This window comes from Grus americana, chromosome 2 (genome assembly GCF_028858705.1).
Source record: "Grus americana isolate bGruAme1 chromosome 2, bGruAme1.mat, whole genome shotgun sequence".
In the NCBI taxonomy this organism is placed as follows: Eukaryota; Metazoa; Chordata; class Aves; order Gruiformes; family Gruidae; genus Grus; species Grus americana.
The window spans coordinates 132,842,838-132,859,954 of record NC_072853.1 but is presented as its reverse complement, the minus strand read 5'-3'; the positions used below and the strand labels follow the sequence as shown (position 1 = coordinate 132,859,954).

The 17,117-nt window shown below is 45.9% G+C and overlaps 1 long non-coding RNA gene across 1 annotated transcript; it reads right to left on the bottom strand.

Annotated features, from left to right (window-relative positions):
- Positions 1 to 14,575: 14,575 nt before the first annotated feature.
- Positions 14,576 to 16,792, bottom strand: LOC129202582 (uncharacterized). Its single transcript, XR_008575749.1, has 2 exons — positions 16,754 to 16,792; positions 14,576 to 16,297 (listed from the first exon to the last, which is right to left on the bottom strand). It is a non-coding gene; the product is annotated as an uncharacterized LOC129202582 (long non-coding RNA).
- Between the last annotated feature and the right edge of the window lie 325 nt (positions 16,793 to 17,117).

Below are 17,117 nucleotides of genomic sequence, written 5' to 3'. Positions count from 1 at the left end.
GCAGTCAGCTTTATGGCTTTATTGTCTATGGCACGAATAAACTCGGGGAATTAGCAGGTTAGGGAGGGGAGGGGGGAAAAAAAAAAAAAAGAAAGTTCGCCTGAAATAAAGTACACATCTGTTTCCAGGAGAAAATATGGTAAAAAACACACATAGGGACAAAACCTGGCGTAGTCGCCGCTGGCTGTACGGGCAGGGGAAAGCACCTTCTGTTATCTCTTAAGTGGCCCTTAAGTGGATATTTACATTCACAATAGTTTGGGGTTTTTTTAATCAGTCGTTTAATGATAATCCGTGCTATGTGTATTATGTAATACAGACATACAAAAAAGCTGATTGTGTCTATGCAATCTTATGTTCACAATTCCTTTTGCATGCACAAGCAGGCGCACTTAAAGCATAGACTACCATAAAATTTAAATAGGGGTAGATTTTTATGGGCTTGTGTATTAATAGTCTCTAATAAAATAAAGCTTACTGTGTATGTGTGTGGTTTGCGTGCGTATGGTTACGCTCACCGTCCAGTTTTCAATTTGTTAGATAACCAGTGCAGGTAGTATTAAAAGGGACATATACCTATGCCCATTAACCCGTATTGATAAATCCGCCTACGTCTGTGTTTGTGTGCGCACGTACTGAGATCTCGTTTCCGACCGGGGAGAACAATATATCATCTCTGATATTTCAACAAGTGGGGTTTTTTATGTCTTAAATATTTTGTGAGCCAGACTACGCAACTGGAAATAATGGATTTTCTATGACATATAAAAGAAAAATCCATCAACTTTTTCACCCCCTTGAAAACTCTTTAGAAGTTTGGAAAACAAAATCCCAGAGATTTGCGAGGGCATTAAATTGTTTCGTTCCCTGTTTGCGCACACGCGTACATGTGTCCGCACACACGCACCGCTCCACAGGCACACGTGTAGTCCCCTTTGTGTAAGGATTTCCACCAAACCCGTGAGAGGACACCAGTGGGTGCTAAACGAGGAGTTTTCCATCCACAGACTTAGTTTTCCCTAGGTTTTGCGTACACATCTAATTTATATGTATTTTATAGATAAATATTTTACACATGTGTATACACATTATATATGTATACGTGTGTACATTTATATATTTTCTATAGGAATAAATGTGGATTAATTGGTTCGAGCCCAGGGTCCGGGGGATCTCGGCGGACCCCCTGGGGCCGGTTTGCGGGGTCGGTCGCGGTGCCTCCCGGTTGGGTGGAGGTGCGGGAGGGGCTGGGGAGGGAGGGAGGGGAGGCAGCCCCGGGACGGGCGGGGGGTGCCCGTGCTTTATTCCCTACTGTAGCCCACAGCTTCCAGGTCCTTTAATAAATCCAAGTATTTACCCTCTAAAGAAACGCTTTATGCGGCTGCAAGAAGGCGGGTAACCTTTGGCAGGAGCCGTCACACAACACTCCTCCGTAATGGACCACAGTGCGCGTACATCTAATTTATTGTGCTAAAAGTTATTGCAGGGGCTACGGGAGGGGGTCTCCAGACTACAAATAAGCGTTTTGCCACTGAGCGGAAAACGCCGCCCCTGGGTCAGCCGGGCAAAGCCACGGGGTATCTGATTCGACCCCATCATCCGTCCCTTGTGATGCCGCTTTCATGCTTTTTTTTTTGGGGGGGGGGAAACCCAAACAAAAAAACCCACAACAAAAACCTCACCGGATACTGCAACGCGATCCCCCGGTAATACGCCGGGCATTATCTTGCCCGTGTATCTGATAAAGGGGAGCGTTTGCCCAAGGGTCCCTGGGCAGGAACTCGTTCCCCGTTACACGGGGAGAAGCGGGAAAACCCCCGCAGCCCCGGCTGGCGGCGGTGCCAACGCCGATCCGGGGGCACTGGGAGCCCCGCGCCGGGACCGGCCGCGGTGGCTGGGGCGTTGCCGGCTGAACCGAACCCCCACCCGGGGTGAGAGCAGCCCAGGAGCCTTTTAAAACCGGCGGCCGGTGCGGACTAATAAGGGGGGACATTTCAAGCAGCACCCGCGGCCGGCAGCAGCACCCGTGGGGGCAGAGCGGAGGAAGCTCGGTGGGATATTACCCTGTTTGCTTTCCCTTTGATCCGTAGGAAATAGGTCCTGCACTGCGTGACCCATTAAACTAATAAGATTATAAAGATCAGCAAGAGGGGATGGGGTCGCTAATGGTTCCCATCTGGCCCAGATTTCGGCGTTATTAAAAACGGCGAGGGAGCAGGCTTGGGTTACAGAGCAGGGGCGAAAGCGGAGAGAGCGGGCAGCCGGGACCACACATCACACCAATTAGCGCGGCGGGGCGGAAGGGCCCGGGGAGCCGGAGGGGCGCGGGCCGCCATAAACCACGGCGGGACATTGACGGCGTGTGTTCCCCGCCGCGGCGGCCAGCACCGCCCGCCTCCCCGCACCACCCCCGCCCCGCCCCTCATGCATATGCAAATCTGTGACGCCTCTATGTAAATCGCCGCCCTGACTCCGCCTTGGGCGGTTCGCACGGTGGGCGGGGAGGCGGTGCCGGATCTTGATTTGAATAGCCCCACCCGGAGAGTGACGCCACCGGGGCGATCGTCCAATGAGAGCGAGCGCGGTCTCAGGTTGCTCCTGAGCATGCCCCCGTCTTCCCCGCCTCTTCAAGGAACGCCCGCTGGCCGCGCCGTCCAGCCAATAGCAGCGCTGAATGCAAACGAACGGAGGGCGGTGCGCGCCCCGTCGCCGCGGATTGGACGTGCGGCGCCGACGCCACGCAGCCCCGCCAAACGGGGCGGGGGCGGCTCGCTATTGGCCGGGGGCGGGGGCGGGCCTGCCCCGCGGCGGGGCGGGGCGGATGACGCCACACGAGGCGTTCCGGCCCCGCGCCGGGCGGAGCGTGGGGTGGGGCGGCTTCTGCGTCCCGCCCGCTCCCCTCCCCGTCCGTCCCCGCGGCCTCCGGCCCGCCCGCCCGGGGGAGAACGCCCCTCTGAAGCCGTTTGTGCCCCTCTGAAGCCCCGGCGCGGGCCCGCAAACCTGGCCGGGTCCCACCCTCCAACGGTCCCCGGGTGGAGGGGGAGACGGTCAACGGTCGCTGTGAGGCCCCTCCCTCCCCTCGGCCCCCGGCGGCCGCCCGTTACCGCTCTGACGGGAGGCGGGCTGGGGTTTCACAGCAGCCAGCGGTGGGCTGCGTGTTAAAAAACAAGGGGGGGGGAAGTTAAAAAAAAAAAAAAGCCAAACCACAAACAACCGCAAACCAAACAACTAATGAGCTGCTAATGAGCGTCCGCGAGCGCGGGGCAATTAGCGGCGGGCGCTGGAGGGAGGCTCCGCCCGCCACCTGTAAATCACTGGGAAGCGGGTGACAGCGCGGGGGTGGGAGGTTTGAGGGGGGAAAGCCGGGAGGGGGGAAGGAATGGCCCAGTTAAGGCAAGAAGGGCTGGCTTTAAAATACGGGTGCCTCCATACAGCCCGGACCGTGCGCTAAAGGCGAGTTTGGGGGGCTGCCCTCGTTGGTATCCACCACATTTTATGTGCTAAGGAGAAAAAAACAGTGTAAATAGTGTCTGCGCGGTTAATGGCAAACATGCCGTTAACGAAACGACGTCCCCGAGCCGCCGAAGCGGTGTTTAAGCACCAATTTAAGCGTTCCCCCAGCCTGCCCGCTCCCATTTTGAAATTAAGCAAATGCTACTGGAACTCTTTGCTCTAGGCAGCTCTGTGCTTTTTAAGTGCCCAAACTTCACCTCGCCGTAATTTGCTTATCTGAAGTGATTTAAGCGATCGTCTCGCCGCAAGCCATTATCTCGGCATTTTCGTTAAAATACTTTCAAAACAAAAATCTCTTGGTGGTCAACGGAGTGCTGAGGAAATGTTTTTAAACTGTTTATTTTGGGGTAATAGTTTAAGAATAAAGAACATCTGAAAGTATATACATGTCTAATTTTTTATGAATAATCATTCTTCACTGTTCTTCAGGTAATTTTTATTTATTTATTTATTTATTTATAGTTTGTTCCTCACCATTAACACCACACTTCACAAGTTGTCTCCCTTGTTCTTCAGTAGATTTCTTGAGTACGCACGAACTGATCTCTGACTTCAAAACTACGGGGAAATAATATAGCTTAATTTAAGAGCGTAACGGTGCCCTCGGAATTTACCAAGCAAATGCATAAATGACGTCTAAATCTCTCAGAACGGCGGCAAATATTTCCCTCTACGGTATTCTACAGCACGCTGTAGTTTGTACGTGAGGTTGGTATGTAATGTACTGCCCTCTATTCATCAAGGCTTTTCGCAATATTTGTTCTAAACACAAAGTAAAAAACGTATTGCCATGTATTTCGTTAAGCGTACTGCCGGCCTGAGAGGCAAGTTTGGGCTCTGATCCCGTAACCACTAAAGGAATGAGTGCTTGATATTTATCAGGACCACCCCTAGGATAAATTGTCCGTAACTTTTGCAAAAATAGGGACGAAGTCCCTGCTTAAGGACCAAGCAAATCAAAAATCCATCTCATGAAAAAGAAATCCAGTGAAAAATCAAGGAAATTACATTAGATGCTAGGTGTGTCTCATTTTCAGGGGTCAGACTTGGGTGGAAAATTAGTAGAAGTACATCCAGTATGTGGTTGTAGGACGTGGTATCGAAAATCTGGTCATGCTGAAGTTTGCTGCATTAGTGTATTTGGTGTATGAGTTCCCTCAGTGCCTGAGAGAGGGAAGAGCAAGTCTGCAATGTGTATCTTTCTGTGCTTGACAGCATGCCTTCGGGGGAGTTATTTATAAATTTAAAACGTGTGTTTATTTTACTTCAAAATACGTAACATGTATTTTTCTTTTTTTTTTTTTTTGCTACGTTGTTAAAAATTTTGTACATTGTATTGCAGTGTTCCAGTTGCTCTTGTAATTTCACACGGCAGTTGTGCATGTTTGCCATATTGTTGCTGACATAAATGACATGGTGAACCACTGAAAACAGAGATAAAAGCTAGCTGAATGATTGTAGTAAACCCACATGACAGGACTAATTTCTAGCTTAATTGTGTATTTTTCTAGACATTGTCTGCTTCCTTTTATTTAGAGATACTTTAAAATATGCAAATAATTAATTGGCTGTTCATACAAGAGTGTTACAGATTCTTGCTGTGGAGGAACCTGACCTAAATTGGCATAGGTAGGAACATCTCCCACTAGCTGGGGATCTGTGATACTGGCAGGTTTATATGCTATTAGAGTCCTGGGATTTAATTTACACAAAATGCAAAGGGAGTTTTGATGGATAAAGATACAGGATCAGGCACACACACACAGGCTACTGCTGAACAACTGGTGTCAGCTTATTTTGTCTTAAATCCTGTTTTAGTTTAGCTTTCTAAATTACTTTTGAGATACAGATCATCAACATGTCTGGGACTCAGTGGCACGAAATGCTACAGATCCAAATAACTTTGTAGGACTTCTGAAAGGACTATGTAGCTGTATAGATAATTAAAAAAACCCCGACAAAGTACTGGTTATACAGGCATGTATAAGGGATATAAATACTTATCCATCAGGGTGTAAACGAACAACTAGATTTAGATTGCTGGAAATTGTGTTTCGTGGTGCAGTTTTTTTCATAACTGTCTGTTATGACGTTACTTGTTGTCCTTTACTTTGAGTTATCTGGGACTGATATCTGTCTGAAGCAGAACACTGAAATACATAAACCACTTTTATTTTTTTCAATGCTTATATATATCTTTTTGAATATCATAAATCATCATATTCCCTGCTTCATTCAAGGTCTGTTCCCCATTAAAATCAATGGGAGTCTTTCCAGTGAGTCTGACAGACATTGGGTTATGCCCTGAAGGAATTATGCACTATATTTCATGCAACGCCAAAGAATGGATAAGCATGGAATCTGATTAGATCTGTTTTTCTCGGTGTTACAGTTATTGTGATTTGCACAACTGCTACATAACACAACATTTTTCAGCTGATGTCTGTTCTATATATGTCAGAGAAACAGATTTGTTCTTCCACATTTATTTATTTCATGCCAATATGTTATATAGGTAGCTACTCACAAAAAGAAAAAATAGATCAGTTAACGATACATGGAGACCATAACTACTATTTATTGCAACAGAGATGCAAGAAAGGTTTACACCTGAGACTATACTGCCTAGCAATGAGGACAGGATAGAAAAGCGTAACTCTGAGTTTTTGCTGCCGACACTGGGGACCGACCAGGTGTGTGACCTTGTCTCAATTTACAGGTGTGTAGCTGGTAAGTCAGAGTTTGCTTCATGGAAGCAGGTTAAGGATCTTGTTTGTAACGCTCCAAGAGTCACCACTGAAAGATTTCTAGAAACACAAAACATTGTGTAGAGATGGTGGAACCTAGACTGAGGAACAGCAGCAAAACCACAGCAGAGCGCGCAGCTCCTGCATGCCAAAAACATGCAGCCCACGGATGGAAAGCAAAAACATCAGAGATGCATCAGGAGATTGATTTTCCCTCTACCAAACAAAACCTGAAGTCTTTAAATTAAGGTAAATGGGGTAATTGTGCTTACCAGACATGGAAGGGAAAAGAGCTGATGTAAAGCACACTGTAGTAACTGTTCAGTGAATTGTTTCTTCTCTTGAGTGTTTTCAGTGCAATAAAAACTTCTGCTGTTTGAATCACTGAACAGGTTGGACACTTGAAATTAATTTTTTAGTTTGTTTTTTCCAAGCCATGTCTGAGCTGCTGAGACCCAGTTACAGGACTCTTCCTCTCCATGATTTCTGCTGAACTAGAATTATATTATGTTTTGGTGGTGTAAGTGCAGATTGTCCCAAAGCTAAGGAATTTTTTTCACTTTATACCTTTATAATACTTTATATTATAAGTGTGGTTTCCCTTCCCTCCTCCTGCCAACTCTATTTGAACTACTCACTCATGGTAATGTCTATCATGCTTGTGAATCCTGACTGTTCATTGTGAACCCCACGTCACATCCCTGAAGTAATGAAAACCTGTTCCATAAACCTCACCTCGCCTTCTTGAGAAAAAGAGATATGTGCACATAGCTTTACAAACAACAAGTGCTTACGAATGTGAACGCCTTCCTGGACCACAGGAAAAAAACAGAACAACCCGAGTCTTATGTGATATAATGGTTAAGATGCTTAAAACTCTGTTAGTGCGTAAGGTCTCGGGCTCACTCACAGGACAGCAGGAGCTTCTCCTCTCGAGTCCCGCCTGATTTCCAGGGGCTGCCTTGGGAAATGAAGGCAGGTTCGTAGCTCTCACCTCTCCGAGCAAGAGAGCCGTCTGACAGCCAGGGCAGGAGAGCAGGGCACTGAAGTAATTCTTTAATCTGCCGCAGGGGGGTTGGGGGACTGCGACAGCACTGACGCGTAGGTCTGAAATGCCGCTTCAGTCCTTCCCTTGAATCACACGGCAGCGAACCAGAACGAATAAAGGGGAAACAGGGTGAGGGAGGTGACAGGAGTGAACGGGATCTTGGAGAGACATGAGCTGCCTTAGCTGAGGTTACCCCTCCCTCTCAACCCGAGGTGGCTTTACATTTCCTGGCCGGGTTTATAGCTTAAACACACAGTTATTTAAATACTTTGTTCTTTTCCAGTGCTAAACAGTTTTGTGCAACCTGTTTTGGTCACTCAGCACCTTTTCTCATCAGTAAGCCGAAATACCCATTCCATGCTTTTTAACCATCAGAAATCTTGTTCAATACCAACACAAAAAATAATAGTAAAGGGCAAAAATCTCGTTCCCCTTCATCAGCCCAAACAGACACAGCAACTGCAGAGGCACAGGGGGACCGGTGCATTTCTGATGCACAAAGTCAGGGACAGGTGTAACGCTCAGTCTCCTCCTATGGAGGCAGAAAAGGCTTGGGGCTTGCCACTGAAATGGGAGTCCCCAGGCACCATCTGTCATCCCCTGCTCCCAGGCATAAAGCTCCGGGACCGCTGTGCTCACCATGCAGGGAGCGGGAGAACCCATGGCCCTGGGGAGGCTGAGTGATTTGGTGGTGCCGACATTGCCTTGTCCCAGCCCTGGGCAGTCTGCGTGTGTCTGTTGCTTTTCTCCACCCAGACCCCTGCCTTCGCACCCACACCTTCTTCCCAGCTCGGAGCCATGGGTGCCAGGAAGGCGCAGGCTGGCTCTGGGGTGGTAGGACCCATAGTGTTACCAGTTCAAGACAGAAAAGACTGGATTTTCCTCCAGCAAGGATGGCATAAAGTGCACAATTCAGGCCAGCCAGGATCCCCCTTGCCACAACATAACTGTTCTTTGCCTGTTCCCCAGAGCTTTACTAGTACATAATTTCCAGATTATCATTTCCATCTTGTGAATATAGAGACGCTGCTAGAGTAGAGTTCATCCTCGGGAGAAAATATTACGCATTTTAAATTGCTCTCCTTGTCTTTTCCCTGCAGATATATTTTGTGCTAACAGGGAATCCAATCTTCAGCACAAGATCAGGAACAACATGGTGAACTATAATAATTATTGGACCTGTTAGGTCTATTGTGGAAATAAATCTGCTGTGAACCAACATTTTCCCTCATATGTTTCACAGAGAGACAGTAACCCTTCTGCTGTCAATGAATTAATTTGCTAAAAGAAGCTGGAGTTCATAGATAAATCTTGAGATTATTTCTCATTTACATATTAGCTTAGCATTTATGTGCACTTCTATTTGTGTGATACTCCTGGGGACAATCCAGGAAACAATATGACTCATCTAGTATGTAAAAATTAGGCTGCAACAGAAAAGGGAGAATGCCACCTTTTTTTTTTTTTAATTATTTTGAATTCTTTGGAATGGTCTTTGTGACTACTTTAATTATCTAGCACTGTATGCACAGTATGCCAGAGTCATTTTTGCAGCTGTCTGATGCTGGAGCATACTTGAAGCAAGCTTTTTGTGCTGTGACTTGTTCAGAGAACACATTATCTCAAGGACTGCTGGGGGGGGGGCTTGTGTGATACTGTGGCTCAGACAGGGATTGGTTTTTTCTTCTTATTTATGGGGAAGAAACCAGGTCAGAGGCACAACTGAAAGCAGGACCAGTGTACTTCCTATTTCCTGTGGAGTCCCCAGAGCTCTAGTTTGAAACCATTACTGTTGTTAATTAATGATTTGCCAGCTGTCTGCACTAATTTTATAGCATTTATGTATGCAGAGCCATTGTGCCTCAGATTCCTGCTTTAAAGTCCTTTAAAGCAAGACACTACAATTACAAAACCAGCATCACACTTACACATTCATTTGTTATTTTGAATGTGGTCTGCTTGCAGATAATTTCCCTTTAGCTCTTCAAATTGGAAGGCTGGCTGAAGAGGTTTAGCAGCAGCAGGGATCTAATTTGGGACATTTTAGACATTTTCATTTCAAATCTTTGCTTGATTTAGGGCAGTAGTACATGAGGACAAAGGCAAAGTGGCCTTCTGTTGAGTCTTTTTTTGGGGATCCACATCAGTTTAAACCTGGAGTGAAAATGCCGGGCACTATGAAGTGTTAGCCAGCCAAATTCTTCCTGAAAACAAAATTTCTCTGTGTGTTTGTTGCTGCCCCACTGCCCTGAATGCCTACACTCAGCTGCAATGCATGCATGGCTTTGCTTGTCTCCTTCCACTACCCTTTCACAAACCCCTGGTTTTTCCTGAAGGTTTGAGAAACCGGATGATTGCAGTAACACAATTCCCACCGACCAACTGCATTTTGCTGTAGCAGTCCTGCAGTTACAGTTGGCTAAAGATTTGGTCAGAGGGGTTTTTTTCCCATTCTCTCCTTTGAGGGCTTGTGTCAATGTGGGCTGTTAAGCAGCTGGTGGCATTTCTGCCAGAAATGGCAATATTTCAGCAGCGGCTGACTGTACACGCTTTATACAGTTTATAGAGTGGGACCCCGTTACTCCGGAACTGATTAATCTGAATGGCCGGGTTAGTGTTTGGGCTAATCCTGACCTCCTGCTGCTTCTCGTTCCTCTATGAGGTTTATATTTTTCATACCTACTCCTTGAAGTTATTGTTTAACTTGAGTATTATTTCCTGCAGCCAAAATATTCTTTCCTAGTAGAAAAAAATATGCATGAGTTTATCTAAAGCATCTACAGAATTCTTGTTTTTAAAAAGAGTAATAGCTTAAAATTGAAATGAAAATAAAGCAAATACCCTGCCTGCATTACAGTAATTCCAGTTTTCAGTAATCCAAGCAGTGATACAATTCCTATGCACTTGAATTAGCAAGGTTTCATTGTATTTCAATTTAAAGCATAGCAGCATATGTCTCACCTCAGTAAAAGCCAAAATTTCCATGGAAGCCAAGTAATGGTGCAATGGTTTGGAGTCTTTTGAAAGGGACAGTGTTATACAAATGTTGAATTGCCATAACAATAAAAAATTTACATCAGCTGGATGGTTTATAGGTATATGCATAGCACAGGCATGCTCTAAAGAAATCTGGGTCTCCTCTAAAGCCAGACTCTGCTTGTTTCTATACTGCTTTCTTGCTTCTCTGATTCAGCAGTCTGCAGCTTCTGCTGCCTTTGTCGGATTTAGTCATTCTGGGCACCGGGCTCCCTTGCAAATGAGCACCTTAAAATGCTTGACTATATGTTGGATAATTAAGATCAGAAAGCGAGGTGAAAAAAGATTTTTAGATACAAGTGGGCACAAAACATGCCAGAAGATTTCTTTTCTCCTCCTTTCCCCCTCCCACCCCAAACAATCCTTTTCAGTATTGAACAGGTCTGAGAACAATCCAATCCACAAGGTCAAGATAGGGTCAGATTTCCTGACCTGCTTGCCCCCACCTCTTGATAATCTAGAAATGAAAATCAATTCTTGTCTTCGAGCTTGTGAAGAGCTCATAATTGCTTTAGACCAGAGCACCGAGCGCCTGCTTTTTCTGCCACCTTTCAATTCTTGGAGATGGGGATGTCATTTTTCAAGTCGGGTGCACTGTCAGGATTAGATTGTGTGGTAACCAAGTAGAAAGATTTCTGCTCAGAATGAGATTTCTTCTCATCGCTATGCCTTTTACTCAGGTCCAAATTATTTTCTCCACTATTATCTATAGGGATATCACAATATGCTTTGAGCAGATTATCTATGGAAAAGCATTTCTTCTCAGGGCCGAAATTGGAGCTCTTTTATAGCAGCTGGAATTAATGGCTAAATAGAAACTGAGACTAAATTTGTTTACTTTACACTTTCTGCCAAAAATCACACTGACGAAATGTGGGTGAAATTACCTTTTTTTTTTTTTTTAAGTATAGCTTTTTAGCCGACTAAACTAAAGCTTGGTATCTTTTCCATTATGATAGAACATTTCTAGGCCATTTTGGATTGCTGCAAATTGCTGTCCTGCAAATGAGTTTGTACGAGGCTGTGCAGTGCCAGCTGTCTGATGGGGCTCACCCAGCCCAGTGTGCTCTGACAGGCAGGTCACTGCCCTGGCAGTCAGGAGAATGGGGCTGGAAATCTGGTCCCACCAAACTCCCAGTTAGGGGAGGGGGAGACTTGCTTAGGACTGTACTCCCTTCTGATGAGATATCCTGCGTGAGCCTGAAACCTCAAATCTTTAACACCTTATCTGCATCAATTTACAAAACAGAGGAAAAAAAGAAGGATCAAGCTTTTTAATGTGAAGGACACTGAGGACCATGTGGGGAAAGTTCAATGGACGAGTGACGTATCACTTGTTTTTGCAGCAGTCTTTTCCTTTTTACACTGAGTGTGCGTATATCTATTCTCATTAAAAACACATCCATGATACTGGTGAGGACTTGACTTTTACAGTTTGTGTCCCTTATGCCTAACATTATGGTTGTTATCTAAAGAAAGGTCACCCTCACCTTTGGGGAAGAAGACCATCTTTATGTGGCTTTTGTTCCTGGAGCTTTGAGAAGTTCTTCTGCTGAACAGCTCCAGCATTTCTGACAGTACAGGTATCCTACACACCGACAATAAAATTATAGACGAAGCAGCTCTTTCCCCACTACTCTTCTGCTGCTAAGATTTGTGGTTTGGCAATAAGAGCCATTTAGATGACAAAGGAAACCATAACTAAGACAGTAATTTATTGCTGGAATGGTATTTTTGTTTTAATATATACTGAATGAACATATTAATATCTGGTTTTACCTCATTTGGCAGCTGAGAGTTTCAGTAAGGAGAGCTGCCAACGATTACAGTAAAATAAAACCTAAATAATTAATTCTGTCAGCAAATGAGTGCACAAGATCAATAGTTAACAATAATCTCAAAGTTAAGAAAAAAAAAAAAAGAGAAGGAAGAAAAAAGACAATCTCTGCTTTAGATCCTGCCAGGCTGAGCAAAGTAAGGGCAAGATTAAAGTAAAAGAAGAGGTGGTTGTGGGTTTTGGTGGGTTTTGGTTTTGGTTGTTTGGGTGGGGTTGGTTTTTGGGTTTTTTTTGAGATCCATGCTGGCTCTTGGTTCTTGTTTTCAGAGACTGTCACAGCAGGTAAACTCACAGATTAAATACACAGCGAAGCCACAGAAAGTTTGATGTGCCGATGGCTCAGCAATATTAATCTTTTTTTTTTCCTGACAAGGGAAAGAAAAACAGGAGGGCATCTTTCACAAAGCAAAGCCCATTCCTCTGCTGATAGCCACTGGTCCAGGGAAGCTGCATCAGGTAATGGCAGCAGAGTTTCTCCTCCATCTTTGTCCTTTCTTCATGGATTCATCCTTCCTTTCCTCAGGCCACTCTCCAGACGGCACAGCCTTATTAGCGTTGATGAAAGGAGGCTTGAAACCAGAGGCCCGTCTTTACCCATCTTGATGTCAATGAGAATTGCACCCACTGGTTTTGAATTTTGCAATTTGAATCACACTGACTGATACTAAGAATTAGCATTGCTCTTGAAATAGTATGTATTTAAATCAAGTAGGACCCAAGTACTTAAGTTTTATTCAGGTACAAGCTTTGCTCACAACCACAACTATCTCTTCCCAGTACTAACGTATAAAAGAAAACAAAGGGAATTTTTCCGTTCAATGTGATCAGAAACACCAAAATCCTCAGTTTATAGTCCTATGCTTGTTACACTGTTCCCACAAGGCACCATTCTGGTTTCTTGGGCAGATTAGCAACATTCTGAAGTTTTAACATATTTATTGTATCTAAGCCCTTGTTAAAATGTAACTTCAATTCTGACAGTCCTGTGACTATTAATTGAGCTTGCATTCTTAGAGAAAAATAGTTTTCAGCTCAGTATCGTTTCTTTTTCCTCACTGCTTGCCTTCTCTGTGCAGAAAAGTCTGAGGCTCTCAGACGAGCTTGAAAACAGAAAGCGCAGAGGTGCTAACCAAAGACTGCCCTTCTGCTTCTCAAATAAAAATTAAAAAAAAACCCCAAACAAAACCACAAAGAAAAAAGAAAAACGTTTTCTGACCAAATGTAATTTGAGAGCTGGAGTGACTTCTTCTTTGTTTCTTTGTTTTGCTTTTGATAATTACAACATACCGCTGTAACATATTCTACACTGAATTATTGATATGCACTTTCAACCTCAGACCCCGAGTCTCACTGTTGTTTCTGACGGGGAATAATAAACACACTTCCCTTTTTAACATGCCCCTTGAGAAGTGACTAAATACAAATATTTATCACCGCCTTCCTTGCCTGTACACATCGTCCTAGCTGTGGATGCTGAACCCCATTTTTTCCCCCTGTTATTTCTTGCTCCCGTGGGCTGTGCAGAGCCAGGTGAGCTCAGGCTGGGACCTGGGGCTTGTCCTGCGGGTCGGACTGAGGCGGCTCCGGGTGCTTGGTCCCCGATGGCTGGGCACGGGGCGCCATGCAGAAGGACCTGTCGCTTTCAGAGTCTGCAGGCCGGGGAGAAAGGGGGTTTCCTCCTGTGACTTTTGGTAAATGAGAGACCCTTGGTCACCCCATTTTTACAGTCCTTTTTGGAACTTTCACAGATGCAGCAGGCTCTGGATTGGCAGTTTAAATCATGCTTTCTTGAGGCATGTTTCCAAAAGCTGGTGATTTTAGTGTCCCCAATGTAGGATGTCCAACATGAAGTCCAAGCAGCACCCTGGCAGCCAGAAAGGGCAACAAAAACTGCCCTTTTTTTCCCCCATGGCATTTCATTTTGACTTGCAAAGGCACTTCAAAGATGAGGAGTGCTTCAGACCTTTAGCACACTCAGGGCTCTATTAACTTGTACAGCTGCTGGATGTTGATCTAGATCCAAATCACCTCAAAAATGAAGCAATCTATCTGTAGATCTTCACTCAACAGGAGCAATATTTATTTTTTTATTCCTTACTCAATGCACACTGCATTATGTATTATATGGGTAGCACGAACGGTAGATAAATCTAGGTTCTGGTTTTGACATGCAGTGGTATTGCTAATAAAAGAAAAATGTTTCAGACAACTTTTGTATAAATCATGGTTATTTTTGTAGAAGATTAAACAATAGTTTGGTCCCTCAGGATATTCAGGAACAGATGAAACATTAACCACTGGGTCTTAAATGTTTTATAAATCTGCAGTACATTCCTGCAATGGAGGAATAAAAAACATGATTTATAAGTCAGCAGTCCACGGAGGGAGAGTTACTTTTGCAGAGACAGGGCTGCACACTAGGTAGGGCTGGTACATTTTGCTTATCAAAATCTGGGATAGTCTCAGATGAGTTGCATTTGTGCAGTGAGTTGCAGCTCATTGTGCGCAAGGGGTAATTTGTACAGTAAATACATGATTTACTTGCTTGTGTGCAATAGCTGCATCTCTGGACTTGCAGGATCCAGGTTGCCAGACAAGCAGGCGATGCAGTGAAAAGCCAAGGAAAGCCATTTCTCATAAACTTTGAATGCAGGACTTTTAATGCAAATATAATATGGGCTACCCTTTATAATACAGACTATCTGGCAATCCTAGAATGGGGTCGGGTCACAGCATGCCTTGAACATGTAGCAAAGAATTTCTGCATTGGCCAGGAGAAGGCCAAAAGATCACCTTGGGCTCAAAGGCAATGTTCCCCCCTCCCCCCAACAAGGTGGAGGGCAGGTTTGAGGGAGGTTGAATCCTATCACACATCATGGCACAAGCTTTTTATCCTCCCCACTGACTGCAGGTTTAATCATTTGTGTACTTAAGGGTAGGTGAGAATATATGGGCTTAAGCCCTTTCAGTTTAGCCACCTCTGCTTGCCACGTCTCCTGATTGCTGGTAACCAAACTGTTAGAGTGGGGATATCAGGTCTCGGCTCCCACAGTTACCTCTGCATAAGTATAACTTCAGCTGCAGGCCTTATTTCACCTCACCTTTTGAAAACAAGCACAATTACAAATCCCTTTCATTTGTTGTGGCCCTCTAGCAGAGCAATGACAAGAAAACCTGTGAACCTCCAAGGGAACTTCTTTCGTATTGTTATATATTAGGAGCAACGTTGCTATTTATTGCATGCTGTATTCCATGTTGCACACTTCTTTAATGCAATAGGAGGGAATATGCTCTCTTGGTGAGACTGGGGCATACGGGTCAGACTGGAGACGGCCAGAAAGCACAATTCTTGTTCAAAGGAATCACTGGGGTTTGGGTCATCTGGTTTTCAGTCCAAATTGCTTTTGCCAGGGGGGCAGAGGGGTTCCCTGGCTGCAAGATCCATGGCTCAGGTCTGTCTGTTCTGGGTGGGAGACATGCCAGGGTCCCTGCCTGCAGGAAGAACGTCCTGCCAGTCTTCCCCTGGCATTACCACAAGGTTCCTTGGGCTCATTTCAGGCAACGCAGGTTTTAGCAGCAATGTGTGGTGTTGGAAAATTTCCAGCTAGTTGGGTGGGTGTCTGAGACCTGCTTCCCATAAAGGCAGGTGTGACAGCTGTCCTAACACTCACCTGTGCACCCTTAGTTGCTGGGATAATACCTAGCAGGAGGACTGCACCGTCGATGATGAAGGCCCAGAGAAGAGCATCTGAAGATGCCCACAGGTATCCAGTGGGATTTCCCAAAAGACGTATCACCACCAAACCCCCATTGCTTCCGGTGACTGGGCTGCGCTCGAGTTCCTTGGAAACCTTCCAAATTATTCAGCATCTAAATCACGAAGCTGGCGACTGGTTCCTTCCTCCACGGGTGGTCAACAAATACTGAGCGTGCCTCACAGCTTCCCGAGGGATCTTTTGCCTTTTCGTGGTGGGTAAACTCTAAGCGAAGGATCCTCGTTCTCCCCTGGGTGAGACAGCGGGCTGTGGCAGCTATGCGGGGGTGCGCTGAAGGCAAAAGTCCGGGAAGTGGTACCGAGGTTGAGAAACTCTTTATATAAAAGCCGGGGAAATTAATCTGCCGTGGAAAAAACAAAACAAAACAAAAAAACACCACAAAAACAAGCCCGCAGGAAAGTCTAACGGGTTTGGAGCACCACGCACAAGCAAATTTGCCCCTTTTTTCCCCCAGAAATCAGCGGACTGGCGCTGGGGCGCGGAGTTTGTCACCGTCGGCGTCAGGGGGGGGCGGCGGCGGGGCACGCGCGCGCGTGGCGGGCGGCCGGCCAGCAGGGGGCGCTCGGCGGGCGCGCGGGGCTGGCGAGCGGGCGCACGGCCAGTAGGGGGCGCTCCGCGACCGCGCAGAGGCTGGCACCGCGCCGGTGCGCTGCTCCCCCCGCCGGGTCTGCGGCTGCGGCGCCGGGGCTGGCGTCCTTCCACGGGCCGTAACCAGCACCAGCTGCGGGGGGGTGCCTGCGCGCCTGTGTACTCACACCCTACCTGCAGACACGTGTAGCCACATGCATGCACCTACCTCTGCGTCCAGGCAGCTCCGCAGACGCGTTATTCCCACTCCTTTCCCGTGGCTGAAGTAAAAGCAAAAAGGCTGTTGGTGCTGCCCAGCCCCGCTGGGCACCCCCGAAGCAGAGGGGGGAGGACTGGAGGCCAAATAGTTTTTGTGCAAAAATAAAAAGAGAAGTACAAATGAAATACGCATGTCTAAAACCCAACCCTGGCTTGATACAGTAGGACTTTAAGGCACAATTTAATTAATTTAAAAGGCCGAGGTCCAAGCCATAGGAAGACAGACCATGTGCCATGATTGCACAGAGCATACTTATTTTAGCTAGCAACTTCAGCTGGAGATTAAGAACTGCTTTTAAAAATACCAAGCAGTT